The 13,439-nt window shown below is 35.9% G+C and overlaps 1 long non-coding RNA gene across 1 annotated transcript in view; it reads right to left on the bottom strand.

Moving 5' to 3' along the window:
- The window catches only part of LOC135971095 (uncharacterized), a 49,145-nt gene extending 37,287 nt beyond the window's left edge, over positions 1–11,858 (bottom strand). Inside the window, exon 1 of the long non-coding RNA XR_010587176.1 lies at positions 11,487–11,858. This is a non-coding gene — a long non-coding RNA (uncharacterized lncRNA). The remainder of the gene's footprint in view (positions 1–11,486) is intronic.
- Between the last annotated feature and the right edge of the window lie 1,581 nt (positions 11,859–13,439).

The raw sequence follows: 13,439 nt of genomic DNA on the forward strand, positions 1-13,439 counted from the left end.
ATGAGATAATACACATAAAGTACTTAGCTTAGTGCCTGGCATATTGCATTTGATAAACAAATATTGGCTAGTAATATTGACATGAGATTTAGAGATGGAACCTTAGGTGGAGGAGGCCTGGTGATGTCCCATATGTTGGTAAGGTACGTCAGCAAGATGCAGAAGATTTCAGGGAGAATATACACTTTCACATTAGCAATGCTCTTCTGAATGTCCAGTGTCACATCTCCCAAGGGTTGACTGGTGTCAACTGAGGCCTTTGTCAAAGGGGATGTTATAATGAGATAAACTGGCTGAGGATAAGGCAAAGTCTTAGATCTCCAAGACTCATTACTGTTGCTAGACAGTCAACATTTGTTGATATCTGTCAAATGGAAATTTTTACAAAATGCATATGAAAAAGTGGATTGATTTGTTATCTGTGTAATTTACAAAGGCTGTTCATCTGTGTTTATCTGTTAAATATGAAGGAGTTTTAATTTATAGAAACTTACAGAAAAAAAATCGTAAGCACTTAACACTGAAATCTATCAACTCCTTATGCTCTTCTGTAATTAATATAGATATTTTTTCAATTAAATTGAATAGATGCCATTAACAGTCCCATGTGGCATTCTCCTAGCCTATCCTCCCTCTGAGGTAACTACTATTCAAATATGCTGTTTATCCTCTCTATAATTTTCTTTTTATGCTTGACTATGTATCTGTGTATTTATAACAATGTATAGTAATGTTTTTCATTTTTATGACATTTATATAAACAATATTTGTTAGCCAGCCTCAAAGATGGACCTCAATAATCTTTGCCTCCTAGAACTCCTACCTCTGAGTAGTCTCCTTCATTATTGACTCAGAGCTGGTCTGTGTGAGCAGTAGACTCTGGTGGAGGTGACACGGTCTGACTTCCTTTGTTATAAAGGAAGTATGTCTGTTGGCTTGATCTTGAATCTCTCCTTTTTGGGTGAGTGTGGACATAGGCTGCCATTTGGAGAAGTCCATGTAGGCAGGAACCAAGGTCTCCCATCAACAAATTGTGTTACCTTGCCAGCTATGTGCGTGAGCCACCTGGGAAGAAGATGCTCTCCCCCTAAAAGCCAATAAATGATGATAGACCCAGCAAACGTCAGGCTGCCATGTCATTCAGACCCTAAGGCAGAACAACAAAATTATGTCACTCTCATGTTCCTGACCCAAAGAAACTTTGAGGAATAATAAAGACATAGTGTTGTTTTAGGTCACTAAATTTTGGAGTAACTGGTTGTACAGAAATAGGTTTGTATTACAAGTACATGGTGTAAACCAAAAATAAAATTCTAAGCCCCACCACCAACCATCTGAATGGGCTTCCTCCTCAGCTAGCCTTCTTTTAAAATTTAACTGAAAGACTGGTTCAGGCCATGAAGGGAAGTGGGTGTCGAATATGCCTCATTATACTTCTCTGGCATTAAGGTCAACACAGACTTTAAATCTAATAAGAATCATTTTACAACTTCCTCTCTCTGAAGCCTGCCCCCTGGAGGTTTCACCTGCATGATAACTTTGGTCTCCACAACCTTTTATTGCAACCCAGGTATTTCCTTCTGTTGATCCAAGTTTTGGATAAACTCAACCAATGATCAACCAGAAAATTTTTAAATCTACCTATAAGCTGGAAACCCCCCACACCCTCCTGTTCAAGTTGTCCCATCTTTCTGGACCAAACCAATATATTTATTAAATATATTTGATTGAAGTCTCATGCCTCCCTAAAATGTACAAAACCAACCTCCACCTCAGCCACCTTGGGCACATGTTCTTAGGATCTCCTGAGGGCTGTGTCACAGCCCATAGCCACTCATATTTGACTCAGAATAAATCTCTTCAAATATTTTCACAGTTTGACTCTTTTGTCAACAATGGTATCATGTTGTATATATCCTACTGCAAACTGATTTCTTTTCACTCAACATTATCTCTCCTTTAGATTTACTTTGGTTGATGCATGTAGCTCTATTCTTCATTTTAATTGTTTTATTGTATTAGAGTACTCTATAATTTATATACGTATTATTTTAAAGTATAGAGTGTGAATTGCTTTTAATTTTCCACTTTAGAATGTATGTCCAACAAAACACTTGAAATATCTTTTTCTTTAGCGTATGTGCAAAATTACATATAAGTTATTGATTTAGTAGTGGATGTATAGATGGCCAGATCCATGTGTCTTTAAATTGATATTGTCAAGTTACTCTCCAAAAATATTTGTACAAGTATATAGCCTCCAAAACAATGTATGAGTATTCCTAGACATCCACTTTCCCACCAACAATTGGTGATATTAGACTTTAATATTTTCTAATCTGATATGCTTTTACCATTGCTTCTTATAAAATATGCTTTTATTTATTAACGTGTTTAAACCCCTGCTTTACAATAATACAGCATTGCTAAATATCAGACATTCTGTGTAAAAATGCTAACCAGAATCCTACTTCCCATTATATTAAAAAGAAAAAAAAATGGTAAGGTCATATGTATCATTGCAAAAACACCAATCACATTCTTAATTCACCTACATATTTAATATGTTATTGCATTGCATTGTAAAATATAAACATTGCTTACTGATCATCAAGAAGATGTCTTTTGTTGGCACACACTGTTTTTCCAACGTCTATATATAACTCAGATCTTCTACCATGAGAGTGAGAGAATCTCCCAATATTGTCAAATGAACTCACTGGAAAGCTTAGCTGGACAATCTAAAAACAACAGCTAAAATGGAGGAGGATTTTTTCATGCTTTAATTCCCATGTAATTGCTAGGTGACTGTGGTAAAATTTAAAGGAGCTAGAATGATATGATTCCTGTAAATCAATCTAACTCAAAAGTAACCAATCTAAGTTCCCATCCAGAAAGGACCAGAAAGAGGAGAAATTTGGGGGATAATATGAACAATGGAGACAGAAAATATCAGATAAAGGCGGGGAAAGACAGAAGACTAGCAGGAAGCTCTAGAGCCGTGGGACTAGAAATGATGTTGGGTCCACTCTCTACCTCTTAATGTCTGATAAGGTAAATGTAAAACCAAAAGTCAATAAAATAGGTACAGAAGAAAATTTGCAGTGTGAAAGTCTACAATAAACAATGGGACATAATTGCTATTATATTTTTGTACCTGAGAGTATAAGAGCAACTTCTGTAAAGTAGAGACAACTTGATATGAAAGTTGAAATAACAACACACTTGTATCAGTTTAAAGCAGAAAAAGTCTCCAGAAACTAGTAAAGATATTATGAAGTTACATCAACTAGTTCTATATCAAATTTTGTACTCCAAGAAGAGAATACATATTTGTACTTAAGGAACACAGATTACTAACAAAAATTAAAATACATCTCAGTAAATTTAAAATGAGAGCTAAAATTTACAAATACTGAGTTTTGTGAATAAAAACATAAATATATGAAAATACACTTCACTGACTGAAAAATATTTTAGTGAAATACATGTAGGGTCTGTGACCCTGGGTACTGAAACTGAGCGAGGTCCACCAGGAAAGTCTGAGTGTTTTCCTATGGTTTTACATATTGATGAGCCCCTTGAGCTTGCTCTTCTGTGCATAGTTTGTTCATACTTAGATTGGATTTTTATATTAATTTGCTAATTTAAAAAAGCTTTGGGTGTCCTTTATAATACTGTGGATTCTAATAAGCATTAAAATGGATTAAATTATGTTATGATAAAAAAATAAAAGCAGAAATAAACCAACAAGTTTATATATCTCCCTCATGATACAAATTCACTGTGAGGCAGCTGGGTCTAGGTTTTACCTCATCCTCACTTGGGGTCCCAACGGTTAGAGCAGCTGCTCTCTGGTCTAGGACACTTCTAGTCATCAAAGGCAAGAAAAGAAAAAAGAAAACAAACTGCAAATTTGCTTTTAAAGTTCTGACCCTGAAATTGCACTCACACACATGCCACTTTGATTCAGATTTCTTTGATAAAAGCAAGTCCAGTCTCACAAGTTCTAAGTAGGCAATAGGCAAGGAAAGTGAATCCTATCACCCGTCTGATAGAAGTGCAAATATTTACTAAATAGAACAATACAAATATAATCACAGTTAATTTGCAAATATTTTCTCTCTGTTGCTTTTATCACTGTTGGTGGTGGTGATTTTTAGACTAATGATTTTCATAATATTGTCAAATTTATTAAATATTTTTGTCAGTGTTTCCTTGAGTGTTTTTAAAGAAATATTTTTTTTTCCACATTGAGTTTATAAAGGCATCTTACTATGTATTTAAAATGTCCATACAGTGTTGTTCCAGCTAGTTAGACAGATACGACCGGGGCAGAAGCGGGATCTTCCTCCACCCACTAGGAATACCAGGTGATGGTTTGACAATTATCACACGGCCTCTCTAAAAATGATGATAATTCAGCAGCCCACCCAGGACAACAGGGAGAAGCCATTTCCTGGTGATCCACAGCTATTAACACTAAATTGTTAATTGAATGCAAATGCCAGGAAGAAAAAACTTCCTGGACATGCGCACTAAGAGACAAAATGGCAGACTATGACCTGCCAGGTTTACTCCACCGGAAAAGAAAGCAAGCCTCACATGGGCATGCGTACAACTTCCGAAAAAGCCTGCACTGCACGTACTCAATTCCCAGCGTAAGGAGAGCACCTGCATGTGGGAAGTCCACCCAAAGGGAAGAATCATGGGAAAGAGGTGAGCCTATAAAACCCTAGGGTCAAGATTAAACACTCTCTTCTCTTTTTGACCTCCAGACGCCCTCTTGAATCTCTTCCAAGTGAACTTTCCTTTCTTTCGTGGTCTAAAGCCTTTTAAATAAAACTTCCACTCCTGCTCCGAACCTTTTCTCAGTCTCTTTTCCTGCTTTATGCTCTTCTGTTGAATTCTGTCTTCTGAGGAGGCAGGGACTGAAGTTGCTGCAGACCCACATGAATACAGTCACCAGCAACTCCAGGTAACACTCTCTTCCACCAGTAACAGTATGATGATTCACATGCATACCTTTACATTATCTGAAATCTTTTCCAATCATAAAATCACTAAAACTTCATGATTATTTTTCCACTCACACGATGTTAAATCTACATACTTAATTGTAGATTTTTTCAACAAAGTCAAAATTAATCTCATCGCGAACACAAAAATGGTCCTTCGCAATCTTTAAAATTAAACACTCACCTCACACCCATCCTTCTAACATTGTCTAAAATGCCAATTTTACGTCTTTTAAAAATTTAAGAGATATATTGTTGTAATATTTTCTGGTAATTGTAAAATCCACTAGCATATTTTATTGATGTTTTCCAGTCCCTGTTTTTTCTTTTACCACATGATTTTCTTATGATTTAATTTTTTTCTTTGGGTGACATAACTGATCATTTATTTAGCAAAGACTTTTACGTGCTAATGTGTGAATGGTTTTATGCCTGATAATATCTTCATCATTCTCTCTTTACTTATAGCTTAGCTGGTATAATGTTCTTGTTTGAATCTTCATATTCCCTTTGAAGATAGTGTTACTCCATTTTGTTGTAACATTTCTTATTTGTGATGAGATATCTGTTAATATTCTAAATGTCATTTTGTTGTAGGTAATCTTCATGTTTTCTTTGGTAATGTTTAAGAAATGTATCTTTATTCTTTATATTCTGGTGAATACGAAATAGGTTTAGTTACGATAACAAAAAATTGAATAATAAAAGTAAACTAAGAAAGAGAGAAACCAACATAGGAACAAAATTCTGGAGTAACAATCAGGGCTGTTATGAGGGTCCCCAATCATCAGAGATCAAGGCTGTTCCTATTATATATTTCGCTACCATCTGAAATATATAATTTCTATCTGGTAATTCAATATGGCTACCTATTTTTCTTCCTGTCTTCCTGTCTGCTTTATGCCCCTCAGTTGAATTGTCTCTTTCATTTCAACAAGAGGAAAGAATAAGTAGGTGAAGAAAGGCATTCTTTCCCCATATTATGACAATTCCTGAGACATGCTCACAGCATTTTCACTATAATCTCATTATACAGGGGAATGTGTTTCCCATCTTTCTTTATATAGACATAGTATTATTTTTCTTTTTATGGAAAATTGTTAACTTCATTCCTCTTCCAAATATTACTATTCCAGTAATAATAAAGAACTGAGCAAGGTCTCAGATTTTACGCAACTTTCAAGCTAAGGATGAACCTGCCACAGTTTTATAAATGCAATTTTGTGTAAGAACCAGAAAAACTTCTATTACTCACACAACAACAGGCAGCATAAACTCTGGGTTTAGATTCATTCTCTGTGCCCCCCAATTCCATGGGGACCATGCTAAACCGCCAGGTTGATGCTGTGAACACAGTGGACTTGTGACACAGCTGAGCAACCCTGCATTTGGAAAATCCTTAATCTTATAAAGAAGGCTATAAGCAAATCTGTCCAACTATAGCTCCAGAAAGAACATTATCTTTACTATCAGCATGAGAAAAGAAATGTGCCTTCTTTCCCAGAAAGAGACTCTATCTTTACCTTAAAAGGCTTTTTGCTATACAACATCCTTAAAAATAGAGTCTGAAACAAATACTGATAAAAGACATCCAGAAATTCCATGGAGAATTGTCTTCCAAAAACCAATTTCTTTATTATCTCCTTCTGAAATTGCTATCAGACACATGAGAGCCTCTCAATCACTCCTCCTAATTCTTATATTTGTAGTTCGTATTTTAATTCTGTTTGCTTGAAAAGGTATACTGATGAAACCTTTTCTATTCCCTTCTTTTCACTATTGCATTTTGAATTGTGCATAATACAGTATTTCTCTAAATTTAATAAATTTAATTTTTGAAATTTGAATTAAATTTTAGTTAGATTTTACATGTCATGTTTTCTTATTTCGCATGGGCATCTATTTTATAATTTTGTTTTTATTTGTAACTTTAATAATGTCTTTTTCTTCCTTGAGCATTCCAAATGTGCTTATTTTAAAATCATGTTATTTCATCTACCTGACTTCAAACTATACTACAAGGCTATAGTAACCAAAACAGCATGGTACTGGCACAAAAACAGACATATAGAACAATGGAATGGAACAGATACCTCAGAAATAACACCACACATCTACAACCATCAGATCTTTGATAAACCTCAGAAACAGAAGCAATGAAGAAAGGATTCCGTATTTAATAAATGTTGCTGGGAAAACTGGCTAGCCATATGCAGAAAACTGAAACTGGACTCCTTCCTTACACATTATACAAAAATTAACTCAAGATGGATTAAAGACTTAAATGTAAAACCCCAAACCATAAAAATCCAAGAAGAAAACCTAAGCAACACCATTCAGGATATAGGCATGGGCAAAGACTTCATGATGAAAATGCCAAAAGCAATGGCAACAAAAGCCAAAATTGACAAATGGGATCTAATTAAACTAAAGAGCTTCTGTACAGCTAAAGAAACCATCATCAAAGTGAACAGGCAACCTACAGAATGGGAAAAAATTTTTGCAATCTACATGTCTGACAAAAGTCTAATATCCAGACTCTATAAGGAACTTAAAAAAATTTACAAAAACAAACAAACAAAAAACAGAATAACCCATCAAAAAGTGGGCAAAGGATATGAACAGACACTTCTCAGAAGAATACATTTTTGTGGCCAAAAAACATATGATAAAAAACTCAACATCACTGATCATCAGAGAAATGTGAAGCACAACCACAATGAGATACCATCTCACGCCAGTCAGAATGGTGATTATTAAAAAGTCAAGAAACAACAGATGCTGGAGAGGATGTGGAGAAATAGGAACACTTTTACACTGTTGGTTAGAGAGTAAATTGCTTCAAACATTGTAGAAGAAAGGTGGTGATTTCTCAAGGATCTAGAACCAGACATACCATTTAACACAGCAATCCCATTACTGTGTATATACTCACATTCTGCTCTAAAGACACATTCACACATGTTTATTGTAGCACTATTTGCAATAGCAAAGACATGGGACCAACCCAAATGCCCATCATTGATAGATTGGATAAAGAAAATGTGGTATATATACACAATAGAGTACTATGCAGCCATAAAAAGGAATGTGATAATGTCCTTTGCAGGGACATCAATGAAGCTGAAAGCCATCATCCTCAGCAAACTAATACAGGAACAGAAAAACAAACACTGCATGTTCTCACTCATAACTGGGAGTTGAACAATGAGAACACATGGACACAGTGAGGGGAACAATATACACTGGGGTCAGTTGGGGGGGTGGCGGTGTGAGGGTAGGGAGAGCATTAGGACACATAGCTAATGCATGTGGGACTTAAAACCTAAATGACAGGTTGATAGGTGCAGCAAACCATCATGGCACATTTATACTTATGTAACAAACTTGCATATTTGGCACTTGTATTCTGAAACTAAACTAAAATAAATTAAATAAAACAAAAGCAAATTCAACTAGTGTAAGTTCACAATCCTCTTGTTGATGCTGGTGGTTATTTTCTGTAGTCCATTTTCACACTGAAGAATGTACATGTGTAGGCTCATTTGGAGTGGAAACTGTGTGTGTTTAGGGTTTTCTTCTTTCTCACTCTGTTTCTATCCCTTCTGCCAGGTCTGTTCCGCAGACCCTGGCTCAGTGACGGAGTACTCAGGCACAGGTATGCAGTGTAAGAGCAGTTGGGGGACTGCCCAGCACTTAGCGGCCACAGAGTGAGCAGTCTCAAACAGCTGGAGCTGCTTGGTTTTATTCAGTACAGACATAATGCTGAAAGCCTGGAGATAACACAATCTGTGGGTAATTAACATTACTGTTCTCCCTTTCAGGGAGAAGTCACGCACACGGATGATCAAAGGTCGGTTTCTGGTCAACATAAATAAACAAGCCTGTTTATCATAAATTCCCCTACCCTTCCTTGTACCTACTCCTTGCCCTCTGCCTCAGGGTCAGAGAAGAGATGCCTTCAGCTATTGTCTCCTGAAGCTATGCAGAGCCTTCTGACCTTTCAGAAGATCACAACTGCTTAGAACACAACATCTGGTAGTGTACTTCAGATTTCCTCTCCCTGAACACAGGTGGGATTATTAGAGATACGTTCACTGAGTACAAGTTTTTATGGCTCAAGTCTTAAACCAAGTTCTTCAGAAATTCTGTACTTAACTCAAGTAATAACCCTGGTTCCAAGTAGTGACTGATGTGGAGAAATTTTAGTCCCTGTTCTATTGTAGAAGGCAACTTAATGTCCATCACTGATGGCCTTGGTAGTAGAAGTCCTGGATTCCATATCTTAAGATACAGTCTAAACTCTATGTTTGTGTGTGTGTGTGTATTTGTGTATGTATTTTTAAGGCATTTCATCTGATTTTTCATTTTCACTATGTAATTATGATTTTCCCTTTTCACAATATTCTAAAATTGTCCTGTATTTGCAGAAGTTAAATGCCAACTCTGATCATACTCCAACATCTTCATAAAAGTACAGTGTTTCATTTTTATTTATTTGAAGTAAGCCAAGCTTAGGTATATTTCACATCTCACAGACTATCCAAACTTTAATTATTTAATTAGAATTAAACAGAGATAGCAGGTCACAAAATGACGAAGACCAGTTAGAGATTTTAACTCAATTCCTTATTATTTTCTGATTCCCTGTTGATTTTTATGACAAGCTAGAGCTGGTCACCCATAATACCATCAAGTGTTGCCAAAAGTAGGCTTCTTTGGTGTTGCAAATAATTGTGCATAGCAATGCTTGAGTTGTTTGCTATTTTAATAGTAGTCAATCCCCTTTAGGAATATAAACAAGCTAAGGAAATGTATTTGATTACTCAACTGATCTTGAGAAAAACAAATTGTCAAAAAAGCTGTATTTTTTCTTAAAGTGATATTCTTCAAAGTATAAAATGAATATTAGTAATAGAGAGTGAAAGCTCAAGATATATGTTGTTTATAAAATGTTGAGTTGCTCAGAATTTGGAAACGTGTACTTAGAGAGTTACGGCAGTTTAAGAAAGCTTCCCTAGCACAGCAAGGCATAAGAAAGTATGGTATAATAAGATAAATTAGATGAGTGATGATTCTTGTAAAATAATATTTTTGACCCAGTACATCTACATCTCTTTTTATCTTCTACAGTTTATTTCCAGATTTTGAGTTTCTGATATTTCTTCATATCACCCACGATAGTTTAAAAACAAATCAACCAACAAACAGTGATTGATTTGCTCTTCAGTGTCTGTGTTTTCAGTCCTGAACTGGGATTAAGCATATCTCACTTCAGAATAATTTTGTAACAAGTTCCTTTTTTGTGTTCTAGACTTTCTCCCATATTTTAAGAGAAGAGCTCATTACCTGTAAGAGAAACTTTTGAGTTATGGAATGTAGAAAGGGAAATTCAGGTTAAACTGAAGAAGCAGCATTTAAATCATGATATACAGCTAAAGGTTTTTTTTTTTTTTTTTTTTTTTTTTTTTCTTTTGAGACGGAGTCTCTCTCTGTCGCCCAGGCTGGAGTGCAGTGGCGCGATCTCGGCTCACTGCAAGCTCCGCCTCCCGGGTTCACGCCATTCTCCTGCCTCAGCCTCCTGAGTAGCTGGGACTACAGGCGCCCGCCACCGCGCCCGGCTAATTTTTTGTATTTTTAGTAGAGACGGGGTTTCACCGTGGTCTCGATCTCCTGACCTTGTGATCGGCCCGCCTCGGCCTCCCAAAGTGCTGGGATTACAGGCGTGAGCCACCGCGCCCGGCTAAAGGTTTTTAAGGCTAATTTTGGACATAGTGAGTTTTCTGCTACCCCAAGACTTTAGCCATGGGGTGGACTAAGGGTAGAATATGTTTGATTATGGAAAAAATTCCAATTTAAGGTGAATCATTTTCTGAACCTTTATCTGATATCAACATTTTCATATGTTTAGAATAATTTATACTATAATTTAATGTGTCTATTTTCAAGGTAGAATATAAATAAACATGCAATAAAATGTTTCCTGTTTAGTTGTTCTTCCTAGTTACTAAATGGTATATTCAAGAAAATGTTATTAGTTCAAAGAATCCATAGAATAAGCTTTAAACAGAAAACAAGTCTTTGTAAACTATTTACTTTTATAATTGTATGAGTCATACGTTAGAAGTATTTTTCTTTTCCAGTCTGTCACTTAACAATTTGTAAATAACCTTAAAGTAAACTCAGATTCTTAATATAATCTTCTTTAACTATTTCGATACCATATGAACTAATATAAAGAAATTTTTCTCTTATTTTAATAACCCTATAAATGTTTGGTGAATGATACAGTTTTAACCATCTTTCTTTATGAGAGAAAAAAATACCTTATCTTAAATTTAGCATTAGTAAAATAAACAACCTTAGTCTTCTAATTCAAAACTATAACATATTACCTACTATAGATATGCATCTAAAAAAATTTTATAATTCAGAGTTTTTAAAAAATAGAGTTTATTTCCAAATTACCTGACTTTATTTTCTTCTTGTCCTCTTTAGTTACTTCTCTCTTGCTTGCCTTTATCCTTCTCCTTTTTACCCATTCTTTTTCCATTCTCTCTTCTTTAACTCCCTTCTTTCCACACTTTTATTTTTTATTTTTTATTTTTGCGATGGAGTCTTGCTGTGTCATCCAGGCTGGGAGGCAGTGGTGCAATCTCAGCTCACTGCAACCTCCACCTACCAGGTTCAAACGATTCTCCATCCTCAGCTTCCTGAGTAGCTGGTGTAATGTAATGGGGAGCCGAGCAAGAAGACATGAGGCAGATGAAAACAGAGGTAGCCTTTATTGGGCTCGCCGGCGAGGTTCACCGGTCCCCTAGGAGGAAGGCCGAGGAAGTCTCGCTCAGGACGGGTATCGGGGGGCCTTTTATAGGGTGAGGTAGGCGGGGTTTGTAGGCTTAGGTTTTCCTGAGTTAGGTTTTGATCTCTGAGGAATGACGTGTCCAGGAGCTTGCGCAGAGCGGGGGTTTTTTGGCGGGCGCGGGCTTTTTTCCCCGCACTGAGAGTCTTAGCAGGAAGTGAAGGATGGGAGGTCCTAACAAAGTGCCTGCCAAGCCGGGTGATACCGCCATGTTGGGTCTAGATTCCTGCTTAACAGCTGGGATTACAGGTCCCCACCACCACACCCAGCTGATTTTTGTATATTTACTTTAGTAGAGACGGAGTTTCACTATGTTGGCCAGGCTTGTCTCAAACTCCTGACCTCAGGTGATCTGCCTGCCTTGGTCTCCCAAAGTGCTGGGATTACAGACGTGAGCCACTGTGCCTGGCCTTTCCACACATTTTTATTGAATACTTTTGAATGACAGACACTGTGTCTATTCAGCAAATACAACAATGAAATTCTAGACACCTACCTTCATTCTATTGGGAAACTTACCATCAGATAAATACCTGCAGCGTAATGTGAATATTGTTCTGCTTAATTTTTCACACTTTTATATTTTTAGTCCATTAGCTTTCTTTTTGACTAGGAAGGTTTAAGATGTCACCTTTGTAAACTGTAATTATGTAACATTTATTTCTAGTAATGGATGAAGCATTTATCATAAGCTGTGTGTACTGCTTCATTATTAAACCTGAAGCAAAACCTTTTTTTTCTTTTCCTTGAATTTTTTCCATCTTTTATGGGGAAAATAAATTAGGCTGTATCTATATCTTTATTATATGCAACACATAGCCCACAAATAAAAGCTTGCCATTGTAGACGCTAATAATGTCAAACTACATTTGGTTTCATTTAATGAGGGAATACCAACTTCCCATTAAAAAGCAAACCTTGTATTTCATAAGGTTAAATGGATGATATTTAAATAGAATTCTTGGAGGTTAAATTTAGAATGCAGAATATGTTCAATAGAAGATTAATCTCTGGCCCTGTTGAATTGTACTTAAAAAAATTGACACATTTTCAGTTACTTTAAGTTCCTGAGTTACTGTAACATTGCGGTTTGTGAATTTTACAGAACCGTTTCATTAAAAACGTTTAAAAAGGCATACTGATAAAGAATTCAACTCAGGCATTAAAAATGAAACAGAAATATAGTAGGATATATTGGCATGGAAAATGGTAAATAAAAAAATGCATGTTTTAAAACAGTGACTACACTATGAAGCATATATGCATATGGTAATACATGAACGCATATTTGCCAGTTTGCAGATAAAAATCAAGTTACACGAAATGAAATATTCAAATTTTATTGAATTGCTTTGCCTGTTGTATAATATGAAAATTCATCTTCCACCTCTTCGATGAGAAACTCTTCTAGCGTCTTTCATTATTGTCACTCTCTTTGATGTCCGCTTCTTGCAACCATTCGGTGTAGATTTTAGACTCAAGTTTATTATTCCTAGCAGAAAAATGACAACATGCAACTTGTGTCATGCTGTCTTCAGCTCACACCTTGTCTTAATCTG

This window comes from Macaca fascicularis, chromosome 6 (genome assembly GCF_037993035.2).
Source record: "Macaca fascicularis isolate 582-1 chromosome 6, T2T-MFA8v1.1".
In the NCBI taxonomy this organism is placed as follows: Eukaryota; Metazoa; Chordata; class Mammalia; order Primates; family Cercopithecidae; genus Macaca; species Macaca fascicularis.